The following is a 16,933-nucleotide window of genomic DNA, read 5'->3' as shown; positions in this document are numbered from 1 at the left end:
CTTGCTTATAGAAATTTATAATAGAAATATTAAAATGGAAAAACTAGTAGTCAAAAGAACTGGATGGAAATCTTAGCTAAACTGCTAAGTAGCTGAATGACTTTAGGCAAGTCATTTCACTTCTCAGTTTTCTTATAGTCAAGTGGAAATAATACTACCAATGCCAGAGTACTATTGTGGGAAAAAATAATTATTTGAAAGTAATATATAGACCCCAAAGCACTCTGCAAACTTAAAGCATAATAACCAGGGAATTAAATGGCTGGTTTGCTAAAATTCAATCTCAAAGTTTTAATTTGTTTGTTTAAAATGATGATAGCATCAACTGTGAATGAGAGCTTTGCAATCATCCAAGCTGCAGTCCAGAAACTGAGTTTTTGCCTGAGCAGAACTCAGTTATAAATATCTGTCTTTGGATTTGACATTCAATTCTGAAATGAATCGAACATGCTTCAGAATTTTAATCTGACATCCAAGAGCTGAAACTCTGAAAGCAGATAAAACATTTTCGAAAAAAGCAACCTGCTAATCTCAAGTGACTTTTAATTCCAACTCTGATTATTCACTATAGAAAATACATCTTCAGATAAAAACCCATTTCTGAAAATTCATCTCCAAAGCTTTTACATAATCTAAGTTGGAAATAAAATGTATCTATATTTTATGTTAAGGGAAAATAAAACACTGAAATTAATCATTTTAAAAAAATATTTTAAACAGGCATAAACTTTGTTAAACAAAGAATATTACATGACATCAACTTTGAATGTGATTCTGCAAATAATAAAGCAATGGGAATAAATAAGAAATTTATTTATAGTTACCCTTTTTGGACACTACAAATCATATCCATTAAAATTGCTCATTCCTGCCTATGCACTCTGAACTTGATTTCAGTTTGAAATCAAAGCTGAGGAAATTTGCCTTTCTGCTTTTAAATGGATATCTGCTTTAGGGATTGCACATTGAAGGGGTATACCTAAGCTCACATGTAAAAATAAAAATATATATTGTATATAGATTTTTTAGTTCTGAATTTTGCAGTTACTTATTATTTTCTTCTTTTCAATTAAATCTTGCATGCTGCAATACTTATATGTCTAAGCTACCAATCTAGTTATGAACACTCACTGGGGGAAGAAGAGCAGAGGAGTTTAGCTATGAAAATTTTCAAACACTCTCAGAAGCAGAGAGAACAGGTCAATGAGCCTCCACATATCCATCACTCGGATTTAACAATATAAAGAATTTGCCACATTTACATCATCTCTTCTTTACTGTTTTGCTGAAGCCTTTTAAAGCAAAGCTCAGACTTCAGACACACCTTAGCTTATATCTCTTAAAAGGATAGACAATTTCTTACATAACTACAATGTTATTTCGACCATTCTAAAGCTGCCAGTGGTTCCTTGATTTCATCTGTTACCCAGTTCACAAGCAAAGTTTCCTAATTGCTTCAAAAGTCACCTCAGAGTTGGTATGTTCAAGTTAGAATCCAAACAAAGCCTACACATTCCATTAGGTATCCCTTCCTTTCTTTCAATACATATTTCTTCAGTGTCTATTTCTTGCTAGGTACTTTTAAATTTATTACCTAATCTCAAAATATCCTCAGGAGGTAATGTGGCAAAAACAGGCACTTTTCTACTAAAACTTGCGCATTCTCCTTCATGCTATGGAGTTGTTGCTAGGAAGTAGCTGCTCATTGAAGCCTTGCCAATGAGTGATTATATGACCCATAATGATCAAGGTTGATCTAAAGTATTTTCCAGTGCTTTAGACCAAGTTTCTCCTGGCATGGGGTAGAGACAGGCTCCAGTGACAAGTGTCCCAGTAACTTCCCCTTACCTAGATGTACTTCCTGCAACGTGGTATGAGGGCGTATTTGGTGGTGTATATATCCTCCCAAGACAAAGTTCCCAACTCCCTCCTCTGTGCTAAGATGCCATGTCACATTTCAATTACATAACTTCTAGCATTTTATTGTAGTCATGTCTATCTTCAACCCATTACACAGTAAATCCCAGTGGTAGAGAAATTATGCCTAATTCAATTTTGAACCTCTAGGGCTTATCATGGCACCTGCCATATAAAAATTTGTAAAATAAAAAATGAAATGGAACAATTACACATCACACTTTTAGAGTGTGTTTTAAGAGGCAGGCATATCATTTATCTGAGAGGACATCTTCTAATGCATTTACACAAAATCACAGCACTATGGAGGAACTAAGAAATGGAAAGTGGCGATATAGAAAATTACAGAACATCTGACAGAAACAAAGGGTGGCAGAAGGAAACAGTCTGAGAAAATTCTATACTTTCAAGTAAGAAATTGCTATGAAATACTAAAATATAAAGCAAACCAAATAATAGTTAAGATGTCATGGATCCATCACTTAATGTTTGCATGGGAAAGATAACGTAATTCAAATCATTGTTTAACAATCTTTATTGTTTAAGAAGCCTACCCCAAATCCTTTACACTTCAGCTTAAGCATATTTCTTCTTATTTCATCATAAGAGGTAAGCAGCTGGCTGCCATGCTAACCAGATCTCTTTATATACTCTGAGACCCTCCAAATATGTACTGCTTATTCCAATCTTTAAAATAGACAGCCCTCTTCACACTCTTCCTTATGCATCCTGTTGGGCATGTTCATTTATGTAATTCATCATTTTAAATCACCCATTTAAAATGCTACATTCCTTAGCTTCACCTCTTTCTAAGCCCCTTCTGTTAATGTCTCCAGTCCCATTTACTACATTAATTCCTTCCCCCTCTCAAATTCACATTCTGCTCTCTACATCTTAAGAGAAGGGCTATTTTAGATAATAATTTACCCTACATTTCATCCCTTCATTTGAAGTATCCAATGACAAAATTAAAACAGTCCCAATCAGAATCATGAAACCAACCTTAAAACAGTCTCCATCTGTCTTGGGAAGATTTGCCTTGCTCTAGATGTGTTGATGAATTTTTAGCACAAATTAAACCTCACAGACTCATTCCTCAAGTATTTCTACAAGTGTTCTGTGTTCTACCATTATGTCACCCTCTGATACTTTAGAATGGTACAGCTGTTTTGAAGCTGAATGACAGCGATTCAAACAGCCAGGCTTACAACTTATAAAACTGGGGGAAATTTCTGGGAGGTAAAGTGACTGGTCCCAGAGAAGGAGTGTTCTCCACGATACTATGCTGCTTGTTACAAAGTTTGCTGTTCTGCTTTATTTTACTGCTACCCAAAAGGTTGGGCAGATAAAACTACCAGTAAAATGGAACTTAAAATAAAATGTATTTGCCAGTCTTAGAAACTAACAATAAATAACAAAAACGCAATAGCTAAGCCTTATTTATACAGCACTGACTACATGTCACGTGCTTTAACAGTAAATTAACTCATTCAACAGTTGACACATTCAATCTTTAGAATACTGCTGTGAGGGAAACATTTTTATCATCCTCATGTTATGAGGAAGAAACTGAGGCCAGAGAGTTTAAGTAACTTGCCCAAAGTCATACATGATTTGGATGAAATTAAAATTCAGAGAATCTGGCTTCAGAGTCAGTGTTGTTCATCATGACCTTTATTATATTATAAATAGTTCAGTAGATTAATCTTTGTGACACAGGGCATATGTCTTCTAACGTAACACGCTTTTAGTAAATATGAACATTTCCACAGTAATGTTTCATTATACTTAACAAAAAATAGAAAAAATAATCAACATGGTATTAATGTGCCACCCATGGGAAGCAATAAACTGCTGAGAACATTGTTACTACTGCATGACTATATATGCCTGATTTTGAACAAAAATGTTTTTAAACCTAAAAAACAGTCTTAATGTAAACATCAGCTGTTTATATAAAATTACTTTAAAGACTCAAATAATGTTTAGACCAATTCTCTTGTCTAAGTAATGGAACAGCTCAGAGGTAGAAGCACGATATTAAAAAATAAGATTTATAAACTGTGCATATTTTGCACATTATCATTATTTGACCATGACCAACATAAATGTTACAAATCTCAATGGACAGAACAATCAATCAGCAAATATCAGTAGCGTTTACTGAGTGCAAAGCCCTGGACTAGATTCTATAAAGCATCAAAGAAAGATAATTCTGATATAAAGAGGCTCAGCCCCTTTCTTAAAAAAAAAATACAGCCAATAACAGAGCATCTGCTGAGAGCTAAATATCCAACTTAGTTGGGATCTTTCAATTATAAGGGTAAAAATTCACTCAGGTTATACTACATAATGGAGATTGATTATAAGCCTGTATCTGGAAATAAGAAAGACAGGAGTTTCCACCACATAACCAGAGCACCCAAGAACAAGAACTCAGCTCAGGCTTGGAGAGACAGAAAAGGGTTCAAGATTGAAGGTCATTTGGGATCCAAAGCAGCTCTGGCAACTGTGTTACCAACACAAGTCTGTTTATCCCTGCTCTGATTATCATCTTTGCTTCTCTCCAACACTGGGTTTTGTTTTCAACTGCTTCCCTCTCTCTGTGTAGCCCATTCAAAGATGCCCAGAAAGGGAATCTTATTGTCAATTTTGCTACTACCATTTTTGCTGGGCTGAGCTTTCTCACAAATGCCACCTTCAGCATTACCAGAAGATGTACTCACATAGAGGGAAGACCTCTTCACTTGACCTAGACCTCCTGAAACCATGGAGCCACTATCAACATCTGAGGGACTCAGAGACTCAACTGCTCCTAAGAAATCTGGACCAGTGTTAAGAATACAGCAATTAGAATGCCAGTGGGATTGCTCCAGTTTCTTACTCAGAGCCTGATTTCCATAACATGACATACACAGTCTGTGGGAGGCAAGATGATAATATGGCATAAACGTTTTCATGATCTACAGGAGCCTGAATGGAGTAGTGGGGAAGAAGGTACTCTAAAGGCATATTGCCTGTGTTCGAATTTAACTCTGATGCTTGCAAGGTATGTGACCATGTGCAAGCTATTCAGCCTATCTGTACCTCAGTTTTCTTGTCTAGAAAATTGAGATAATGGTAGTCTCTCCTTCACAGGATTGTTATGAGGATAAAAGAAATAAATCATTCAAAGAGCAGGATGTGCTGGGCACACAGTGAGCACTTGATGAATTTTAGCTATTATTTTCTTACTACTTCGAACACACCTTATCAATTCTATCCCTTGTGACTCCACAGCACAAAACTCCTATTCAAACATATTATGCTCCTTCGTGCCTCTGTTCTTACCCACTGCCTGGATCTTCTTCCCCTAGTACTTTCTAGTGAAGCCCTTCTCATCCTCAAAGTTCAGAACAAATTGCCTTTTGGAGCAACGCCCTCTGTGATTGGTAATCTCCAGAGGGGCTTCTAGCAATTCCTCCAATTCAATATACTCCTGACACTCCTCTCATCAAGAGGTGGGCAATTCAATTCCCTCATGTTGAATCTGGCCTTGGGACTGCCTTGGACTACAGAATGAGGTAAAAGTGACATTCTGGAACTCCCAAGCCTAGGCTATAAGAGAATTCTCAGTCTTCACTTTCTGTTCTTGGAACCCGGCCACCGTACTAGGAAAAAACCATGCCATATGGAGAGGTTATATGGGGGGAACCAAGGCATACTGGTTAAACACCCCATTCCCAGCCTATGCCAGGACCAACCCTCAGCCATGTGAATGAAACATCTTAGACGGTCCCCCAGCCAAGTCCCAAATGAATGCAACTCTAGACATCGTCACATACTCAGTAGATTTTAGCCCATAGACATGTAAGGCATAATATAATGATTGTGGTTTCAAGCCACTAAGTTTTGGGTTGTTATAGCAATATGAAACCAAGACACCATTCATGAAACTCCTGGACAGGGTAGGTATTTCTTAGACTAAGCTCTTATAATTCTAATCTGTAACTTAACAAACTATATTATTATAATTATTTATTTTTATGTCTGTGTCTTCTCCTGAGGGTTTCAAGGCTAGTAACCATGAACTTAAGGGGGAAAAAAAAACTTTTTCAGAATTAATCTCAGGAGAAGTAATGGAATATACAATGGCTAGAATAAAGGTATAACAAAGTAGAAAAATTCTGAAGTTGCTCCCAGCCTATCATTTTGGCAACCTCTAACTCTTCGAAGATTTGAAGTTATAGAAAGGGTAAGATTTGTCACCCCAACATGATGATCAAATGACTTAATATCTATATTTAGCACCCTGTTTACTATACCACCAGAGCCCTTTTCTGATGAGAAAGAGAGAAGGAGGAGAGAGAGAGAGGGAGAGGGAGAGAGGGAGTGGGAGAGAGAGAGAGGGAGAGGGAGAGGGAGGGGGGAGGGAGAGAGAGAGAGAATGAGAATAAAAACAAAAGAGAGAAAGTGGACAAAGTTAACTAACATTGTTCTCTCTCTCTCTTTTTTTTTTTTTTAATTTATTTTTATGTTTTTAGAAGAAGAAGGAGAGGGGACTTGGTTTACTAGCCAACATGACTTTTGGGAGGCTGGGTAATAGAGTGGTTTTAAATATGGACTCTGAAGCCAGACAGCCTGGATTTTCATTCACCTTCAGAGCCTGGGTTTGAATCCCAGCTATAGGTTTATGTGGCAAATTACCTAACTTGTCTGTGCCTCAGTTTCCTTATTTATAAAATGGAAATAATGAGCGTTCCTACTTTATAGGATCCAGTTAAGGATTAAACGAATATGTAAAAAACAGAATGGTGCCTGGCATTCAGTAAGACCTATATAAGGGTTAGCTGCTACTGCTGCTGTTCCTCCTCCTTCTGCTATTATAAAGACACAGTAACAAAGGCAGTGTCGTTTTACATAATGGATAGACAAAGAGGACACTGGAGCCCTACAATAAATAGTACTTGGACAATTAGCTCTCTAACTTATTATGCTAGACATAAAAAAAATTCCAGAGAGAATTTCGCTTTCAAAACACAAAAAATTCGTAATATTTAGAGGAAAATATGGGAGAGTATCTTTAATAGCTTGGCTTACAGGGAAAAATATCTTAAACCTGATGTAAAAGCAGAAATCATTAAGGAAGATTGTTAAATTTAACCATACTAAAAGTTTTAAATTTTGTACCAACAAACAGACAAAAAAAATGTCATAAACATTGTTAAAAGACAAGCCAGAAACTGGGAAAATAAATTTATCCAGATTCATGTCCAAAATATACAAAGAATGAATTCTAATCAATAATAAAAAGCAAATAACCCAATACAAAATGTACAAGATGATAAACAAGCTATCTGCATAAGGAAAAACTGAACAGTTAATAACATAATAAAATTCTAAGACAACATGCCCCTCAATTTTAAATAATAGGATATTTTGTGCTTCGTAATTGGCTCCTTGTCTTCTGCCTGGACCCTCAGCTAAAGTTATCTTTTGAATAAGAAGAGGGAGAGGTTGGTGAGGCAGGAAGTCATGAAGGGAAGCCTAGGCTTCCTTAACCCCCAGAATTTTTCCATCCCAGTCTTTCCAGATAAGGCTGATTAGAGCCGTTAACCTTTCAATAATGTAACCTGATATTTTACATCATTACATTTTTGCACCCCATTTATCACATCTTGGTAATGTTTTGTAACAATGACATCTTACTTAAGGCTCAACATAGTTGTAAGACATTCTCACATGTTAACTCAGAAAAACCCCACAATGTAAGTATGATTATTATTCCTGATTTGCCAATGAGCCACAAAATGGTGGTAAGCCCAAGGTCACCCAGAAGAGTCAGAATTTAAAACCAAGTTATCTGGCTTTAACACCCAGCTCTTAACCCAATACTATCATTGCCTCCAAACATATGATACATGAAAAGAGGCTCAATCTCACTAGTAATCAGGGAAATGCAAAACTGCAAAATTCAATTTCACACCACATACAGAACGGCAGAACATTTAAAAGTCATAGAGTACCATGAGAATGTAGAGCAATGGCAATCCATACACTTCTAGAGGGCTTATAAATTGGTACAAACACTATCAGGAGGCATTTGGAAGATATGTATTCTTAATGACAGAGCAGTTTCACTTCTAGGTATACGGCTGAGAAAATACTTGCCAAGGAAATAAGGAGAGAAATGTTCATTTCTACCGTGTTTGTATTGGTAAATATATATGAAATATATATATTATTTACATTTATATAAATGTCTATAAGTGAATGACTAGATAAATTTGGTATATTCACACAATGGAATGCTATTCAACAGCTGAAATGAATAAGTTGAAATGACTAGCTTTATCATAGATAAATCCTAAAATTATAATGTCAAATTAAACAGTAAATTAAAGAATAAGGCTGGACGCGATGGCTCACATCTATAACCCCAGCACTTTGGGAGGCCGAGGCGGGCGGATCACCTGAGGTCAGGAGTTTGAGACCAGCCTGGCCAACATGGTGAAACCTCATCTCTACTGAAAATACTAAAATTAGCCAGGCATGGTGGTCTATGCCTGTAATCCCAGCTACTTGGGAGGCTGAGGCCAGAGAATTACTTGAACCCAGGAGGCAGAGGTTGCAGTGAGCCAAGATCTCACCACTGCACTCCAGCCTGGGTGACAGACAGAGACTCCATCCCCCTACCAAAAAAAAAGAAAGAGAAAAAAAAAAAAAAAAACAGGCGCGGTGGCTCACGCCTGTAATCCCAGCACTTTGAGAGGCCGAGGAGGGCGGATCACCAGGTCAGGAGATGGAGACAATCCTGGCTAACAAGATAAAACCCCATCTCTACTAAAAATACAAAAAATTAGCTGGGCTTGGTGGCGGGTGCCTGTAAGTCCCAGCTACTCAGGAGGCTGAGGCAGGAGAATGGCGTGAACCCGGGGGGCGGAGCTCGCAGTGACCCGAGATTGCGCCACTGCATTCCAGTCTGGGCGAGTGAGCGAGACTCCGTCTCAAAAAATAAATAAATAAATAAAAATAAACAAACAAACAAATAAAGAATAATACAGCAGGCTACCATTTATATAACGTTAACATACAAATATCATTTATAATATCGTATGTAATTCTTTTTTTTTTTTTTTTTTTAGACAGTCTTGCTCTGTCTCCTAGGCTGGAGTGCAGTGACCTGATCTCAGCTCACTGCAAGCTCTGCCTCCCGGGTTCACGCCATTCTCCTGCCTCAGCCTCCCCAGCAGCTGGGACTACAGGCACCCGCCGCCACGCCTGGCTAATTTTTTGTATTTTTAGTATAGATGGGGTTTCACCGTGTTAGCCAGGATGGTCTCTATCTCCTGACCTTGTAATCTGCCCTCCTTGGCCTCCCGAAGTGCTGGGATTACAGGCGTGAGCCACCGCGCCCGGCCTATAATTCTTAAATGATACATGCATGCAAAGTAAAGTGCACACTCAAGAATGGAGATGGTACACACTAAATTCAAAGCTATGGTTACCTGTGGAGAGAAAGGGACAAGGCAAAGGCACACAGGAACCTCAGCTGTAGCTGTAATGTAGTGCTGGCCCCCCTAAAAAGAACAAAGGCAAATATGTTGAGGTTTAATAAAATTGGGTGGCAGGTGCATGGTGGTAATCTAGTTTGTATACTTGTCTCTATATTTAAAGTATTTCATAATAAAAATATAAAAACAAATGAAGTGTGGTAAAACAGAGAACATTCCAAAAATAAATGACAAAAAGGAGATTTACATCTATTTCATCGAAGACCTTTTTTGAGAAACATTAATTTACAGGAGCATCTGTTACTGTGTCTAGGCCCTAAACTTTGATGGGTCCTACCTCCCTTTAGAGCTTTAACAAAACAAATTGTTTCTACTACAGCAATAACATTACAGCTTTGCAAAAAACAACAAAACACATATTATGATTAACAAGAAAATAAAGTCAGTGGCAACGTGTTTACGAAAATATCAGCAATGTGTTCGTCCTAACCTGTAAAAATAGGCCATAGGACAGACAGATAACAACAGGTAAAATAGATAAATGAAATATTCTTTAACTACCATTTAATAGAGAATTGGTAGTTTCTCCTCCAGGCAGAAGAGAAAACATTCAGGATTAATAATTCTGAATCAGGTTGATAGCTGTCAAGCTATGATTACTGCCTCTAGAATATGAAAACATAAAAGCTCAGGGTCAAAGAAAAAAATCACTTAGTATTCATGTATTAGTTTACTGGCCTCTTACTTTGTTCATTTATACTACACCATCTAAGTTTCAGGAAAAAGTAATCTAATCTGAGATTCAGTTACATGGAAGGACAGATCAAGAAGTATGGCATGTAAAGAACTTTGCCTCATGAAGAGAACTCATAAAGAGTTTCAGTAAAACTCTCTCTCTTCTATCTTTGCATTTCTTGTCATTGAGTTATGCTCTATTACCTTTATAGCTTATTCTATCTTGTATATCTTCATATTCACATGCAAACATAGTAATGCCACATTTAACTAGTCATTAAAATGGCAATCTAAATTACATGAAACATGGCCAAAGAAATATACACATAAGACCCAAGAACAATCAAAATACAAGGCACAGAGTTCTATTGTTGGGTCTTATGTTACATACAGTGCTAAAAAATTTAATCATAGATTCAACTACAGACAAAAGGTGTTTAAAAAGACATAAGTATGACATCTGGAAGTATTACTAAAGAAACATGGGAAAAATACAAATTCATTACAGAAATTTTGAAAAACCTAATGAGTCACGTGGGACATGAGCAAAAAATCCATCGTATCTAAGTAACTCACAAAAATGCTATAGTACTTATGATGATTCACAATGAATCATGGCCCTGAATTATCGAGAAAAAAATAATATTTGTTCAGTACACCTTAAGAACTGTGGGGAAATGACTTTAAGCCACTGATTCTAACATTCATCCAGAAAAACAAATATGTAAGCATATTCTGAAAAAAATAACATTTGTCTTATCAGTTTTAAGATACAATGTAATGGGATAATAATGAAAAGAGTGAGGTAATACCACAAAAATAGCCAGACCAATGGAACAGAATTATCTTCAAACAGAAAGATTGATATATGTCAGTAATCTTTGAAAAGGGAACATCAGGAGTCAATACGTAATTATCTAATAAATGTTACTGAAATACTTGGTCAACTATTTTGTCTTCTTAGGGGGATTTATAATCTCATCTGAAACTATATATCAAATAAATTCCAGATAGGAAGAGCTTTTAAAAAAAATGTTTAAGTGACTGTTTTATAAAGGAAGGACATTAAGCACAGAGAAAAATGACTTTAAAAAGAAAAGAAAAACAGACAATTTCAAAATGCAAATACATTTTTATAATTATAAAAGTAATTTGTGAGAAATTCTGAAATCTCGAAATGCATATAAAAATAAACAAGAAAGTTTGTTGATTTTCCTATCAAGAGAAAATATTGTTACATTTCAGAATATCTTCTTTTTTTAGTATGTGTTTATATATATTTACACAGATATATATATAATATCAAAAAATCAAAAATTATTTCATGAATGGGACTGTAGTTGCCTTGTAATTTAAAGTTTGTAAATTCTACATTAAGGAGCTCTTTCCATGTAAATAAATATGGATATACATTGTCATCATCATCATCATTTCCAATGGCTACAAAATATCGTATTCTATTAAAATACCTTATTCTATTAAAATAAAACATTTGGAAGTAAACACAAATAAAATCAATTTTCTCTTTCAACTACTGGTGTAAAAGTCAATTTTGGTTGTTTTCTTTTCCAAGATGGTGGAATAGAGACTTTTAACATGCCTTGGCCTTTTGGAAATAGCAAGATAGTGCATAAAGATTAACTGTGAGCTTTCATTCAAGAAGGAAAATGGGAATATAAGAAGTCAAACTGTCTCTCCTCACTGAAGATATGATTTTATACCTAGAAAACCCTACAGACTCCATCAAAAGGTTCCCAGAACTAATAGATGACTTCAGTAAAGTTTCAGAGACAAAAATCAATGTACAAAAATCAGTAGCATTTCTATACACCAATAATGTTCAAGCTGAGAGCCAAATCAGGAATGCAACCTCATTTACAATAGCCACACAAACAAAAAAATAAAATACCTAGGAGTACATCTAACCAAGGATGTAAAAGATTTCCATAGGGATAACTTCAAAACACTGCTGAAAGAAATCAGAGATGGTACAAACGGAAAAATATTCCATGATCATGGGTTAGAAGAATTAATATTGTTAAAATGACCATACCACCCAAAACAATCTACAGATTCTACATGAATTCTATCCCACTACCAGATCATTTATCACAGAACTAAAAAGAACTATTATTAAATTCATATGGAACCAAAAAATATCCCAAATATTGAAAGCAACCCTAAGCAAATAGCACAAAGTCGTAGATATTGCATTACCTGACTTCAAACTATACTATATAGCAGTAATAACCAAAACAGTATGGTACAAAAACAGATACATAGATCAATGTAACTGAATAGAGAACCCAGAAATAAAGCTGCACACCTACAGCCTTTTGATCTTTGACAAAGTTGACAAAAATAAGCAATGGGAAAAGGATTCCCTATTCAGTAAATGGTGCTGGGATAGCTGGCTAGCCACATGAAGAAGAATAAAACTGGACCCCTACATTTTAACATATGCAAAAATTAACACGACATGGATTATTTAAACGTAAGACCTCAAACGATAAGAATCCTAGAAAGAAACCTAGGAAACACCATTCTGGACATTGGCCTTGGGAAAAAGTTTATTTGTGAGAAAATTGTGACTAAATCCTCAAAAGCAACTGCCACACACACACATACACACACAAAATTGACAAGTGGGACCTAATTAAAATAAAGACCTTCTACACAGCAAAAGAAACTTATCAACAGAATAAACAGACAACCTACAGGAGGGAAGAACTTACTTATAAATTATGCATCTGACAAATGTCTAATATCCAGTCTATATGGAACTTAATTGAACAAGCAAAAAACAACCCATTTAAAAACGGGCAAAAGACATAAACAGACATTTCTCAAAATAAGGCATACAAATGGCCAATAAACTATGAAAAATGCTCAATATCACTAATCATCAGAGAAATGCAAATTAAAACCACAATGACAACACCATGTCACACCAATTAGAACAGCTATTATTAAAAAGTCAAAAACCAACAGGTGCAGGCAGGGTTGCAGAGAAAAGCGAATGCTTATACACTGCTGGAGGGAATGTAAATTCGTTCAGCAATTATGGAAAGCAGTTTGGAGGTTTCTCAAAGAACCTAAAACAGAACTATCATTTAGCCCAGCAGTCCCATTACTGGGTATCTAGCCAAAAGAAAATAAATTGTTCTACCAAAAACAATGATGTGCTCACATGTTCATTGCAGCACTATTCACAATAGCAAAGACATGGAATTCAAACTAGGTGCCCATCAATGGTGGACTGGATAAAGAAATGTGGTACATATACATCATAGAATACTATGTGGCTATAAAAAAGGAATGAAATCGTGTTTTGCCACAATATGGATGCAGCTGGAGGCCATTAATCTAAGTGAAGTAACACACGAACAGAAAACCAAATATTGCATGTTCTCACTTATAAGCAGGAGCTAAACATTAGGTACTCATGGAAATAAAGACAGCAACAATAAAAACTGGCAACCACTAGAGCACAGAGGGAAAGAAGGGGGAAAGGGTTGACAAACTATTGAGTACTATGCTCAGTACCTAATGACCTTACTGAATGTACTAGAAAGTATCAAAAACAAAGCACATTTATATATTTCCAAAGATTATCTCTATGTATTTATTTTACTTTCTTTGAAAGCTAGTAAAGTTTGATTTTTTAAATATTTCTTAGTCATTAATATTTCTTCTTTTCTAAGTTATTCTTTCATGTTCTTTGATCAATGTTCTATTTGGAATTTTAAAAATTGATTTGTAAGAGAGCTCTCCTATAATAGCTACAAAATTAATAGTTTCCATATTTTTTATATTTTTTCCTGCTTGTCATTTGTATTTTATCTTCAATTTTTATCGTGTAGAGGGTTTCAAATTAGTCACATTTAAAAATATTTACTGGTTTCTACCTTTATTGACGTACTGATAAAGATCATCACTAACTCATGATTATATAAATATCTACTTAGATTCTTTCACATGCTCTTACGCCTTTTGGGTTTTTTAACATTTGAATCTTTAGTCTACTTGAAATTTATTTTGGTATGACATATGATAAAGAATTCGAACAGTGTTTGCCCCCAGATTTGGACATTTGTCCCCAATGTATTAAATGCCTTAAGCTTATATCAGTTTATTATATTTACTTGGTTCTGTTTTGGGGCTTCCAATTTTGTGGTCAATTTAATTTTAAATTGGTCATTTGACTCCTAAAACTTTTAATTAATAAATGCATGAAAGTAAAAGGCAGAAAACTGGAAAAAAATTATTATAGCCACTATGAAAGACAAATGGTTGACAACAATAATATGATAAATCATACAAGTCAACAAAAAACTACCAAAACATCTTTGGGGAATGTGGAAGATGGGTAAAGGATAAGCAGAAAATTCATAATAGAAAAATAAATGACTACTGTAAGCATGATAAAGTGACATTCACCCTGTAGTAGTCAAATAAATGTTTAAAAAATTAGATAACATTTATTAAATTGTCCAATTAGCAAGGACTGTCTCATAAAGCAACTTTAAAAATCTCTCCAAAGTTAAGAATCTCAGGAGAAAGGCATTCTTACACTTCCCAGCAGGCATATAAATTGGCAGAATGATTTTTAAAAACAATCTGGCAGTAGCAAACAAGAGTCATAAAACAGTATACATCCTTTGACTCAGCAATTTCCTTCAGGCTCTAACCTAGAAAATAATGTGGAATGTAGTAAAAGATTTGTATACAAAGATATTCACCTTAGTTTTATTTAAATCAAAAATAGAAAGTAGGTTAAAAAAATCCAGTAAAATATTGAATATAGAAATCATAGCATAACTATAGTATCGAATATTCTAGCTATTTAAAATAGTTATTTACGAATCTGTTTAACAGCATGTGGAAAGTGTTACAAAGTTATGTGAATGAGGCAGGCCCAGTGTTTCTGGGGGTTATGGGCAGGCCCTGGGGGTCTTCAGGGACCTTGCGGGCAAAAGGGGTTGGGAAGTGAGAGGCCGGCTGCGCTCACCACGCAGGGCCTTCCTTGGCACCCAGCCTTGTGGAGCAGCAAGTATGTGGGCCAGCATGTCACACATGCTCCTGCACCTCCACAGCAGCTGGCAGGTGGACCAGGCCATCCTCCCAGGGAAGGATGGCAAGGTTGTCATTCGCTTTGGCCATGACCGGGACCCCACATGCATGAAAATGGACAAGGTCTTGTACAGCATTGAGAAGGTTCAATATTTTGCAGTTATTTTTCTTGTGGATGTTACCAAAGTACCTGACTTCAACAAAATGTATGAGTTATATGATCCATGCACTATCATGTTTTTCTCCAGGAACAAGCACATCATGGTTGTCTTGGGGACTGGCAACAACAAGATTAACTGGACCATGGAGGACAGGCGGGAGATGGTCGACATCATAGAGACCATGGACCACAGGGCCATGGTCTTGTCCATGGCGGCGGCCTGGTCTTGTCTCCAAAAACTACTCCACCAAGTACAGATACTGAGGTGCCCTCAGGCTGTGTGGATAAATGCTGTAGAGGCCTTTTCATGTGGAAACCTTTTAAACTATTTCAAGCCTTTGGAAAAGTATATGAAGCTCCAGTGCTGGAGGACTTCTGAGACACAATTTATTACATGACCTTAACCAGCTGAAATAAACACATGAAAAAAATAATAATACTGATCTTAACGGAATACAAGGAAGATTTTAAAAGTGTATATATAGTTGCATCACAGTTGGTAAAAATGCATATAAAAAATCTGAGTAAACACATAATGATCATCATGGGTGATTATGATTTTCTTCATTCTTCATTTCCTTATTTCTAAAATACTTCACAATATGTCTCTATCGTTTTTGTCTAGTTAGATGGGAATACAAACTGGGGAAAGGCCTGTGTTTTCAAAATGGGAAAAGCTATGAGCAAACAAATCTATGAGCTGGGAGAAGCAACAGAGAGAGGGAGAGGACAAAGGCTTAAAAGAAAGGAACAATGAATGTCACCAGGATCCTGCAGAAAAGAGACATCAAGAGAACAGGTAGAGAGACTTGTCTAGGAGGGACATCTTTCCTTTGATACCTGTGAGGAGGAAGTACTGGAGAGGTGCAAATACAGATCGATTTATGTGCAGGTAATGGGAGAAGAACATTCACTGAACTCAGAGATGTTCACTTTTACTACCTAAGTCAAGCATGAGGCAAGCTCATCAGCTGAGACTGAAATAGAACTTGAGAAGAGTGATAAAGATTATGAAAACTGAATGGGAGCAGGAGTTCATTAAAAAAAAGGGAAAAGAACTACACTGGTATTTCTGTTTACCTAAACATGTCAGGATCATGAAATCATTTTGTCTCAGGAACCAAATACAGTTATTATCTTCTTTACCAGTGAACAATTCTTTTAACATATCTGTGCCATACCTCGACTGATTGCTTGATTCATTAATTTAGATTCTTCGATTCATTCAACACTAGTCTAGTGCTTAACCAGGTCACTACTGCCCTCCACATTTGCAAATTCAGTGGTCAATTCACAGTCCTCATGCTATTTGACATTTGTTATGTTGTTACAGTACACACTTATGAATCCTTCATTCTTGAAAATTATAATACATTTGTTTCTAGGACACCACTCTACTGTACTATTAACCCTTCTTAGATGCCTTTGCTGGTACCTTTTCATCTATCTGATTATAAATGTTAAAATGCTCCAAGGCTCAGTCTCCATGCCTCTTACATCCATTTATTCACAAGATGATCTCATTCAGGCTCTTATCTTTAAATACGTTTGTACA

The 16,933-nt window shown here is 36.0% G+C and overlaps 1 protein-coding gene and 1 pseudogene across 5 annotated transcripts in view; one reads left to right on the top strand and one right to left on the bottom strand.

The window, feature by feature from the left end:
• ZNF385B (zinc finger protein 385B) overlaps window positions 1–16,933 on the bottom strand; it is a 435,288-nt gene that overhangs the window by 371,779 nt on the left and 46,576 nt on the right. The window lies entirely within an intron of this gene.
• LOC117094783 lies at window positions 15,213–15,642 on the top strand (annotated as a pseudogene).

This window comes from Trachypithecus francoisi, unplaced genomic scaffold (genome assembly GCF_009764315.1).
Source record: "Trachypithecus francoisi isolate TF-2019V2 unplaced genomic scaffold, Tfra_2.0 Lachesis_group13, whole genome shotgun sequence".
Classification (NCBI taxonomy): domain Eukaryota; kingdom Metazoa; phylum Chordata; class Mammalia; order Primates; family Cercopithecidae; genus Trachypithecus; species Trachypithecus francoisi.
This window is presented reverse-complemented; position numbering and strand designations above follow the sequence as displayed.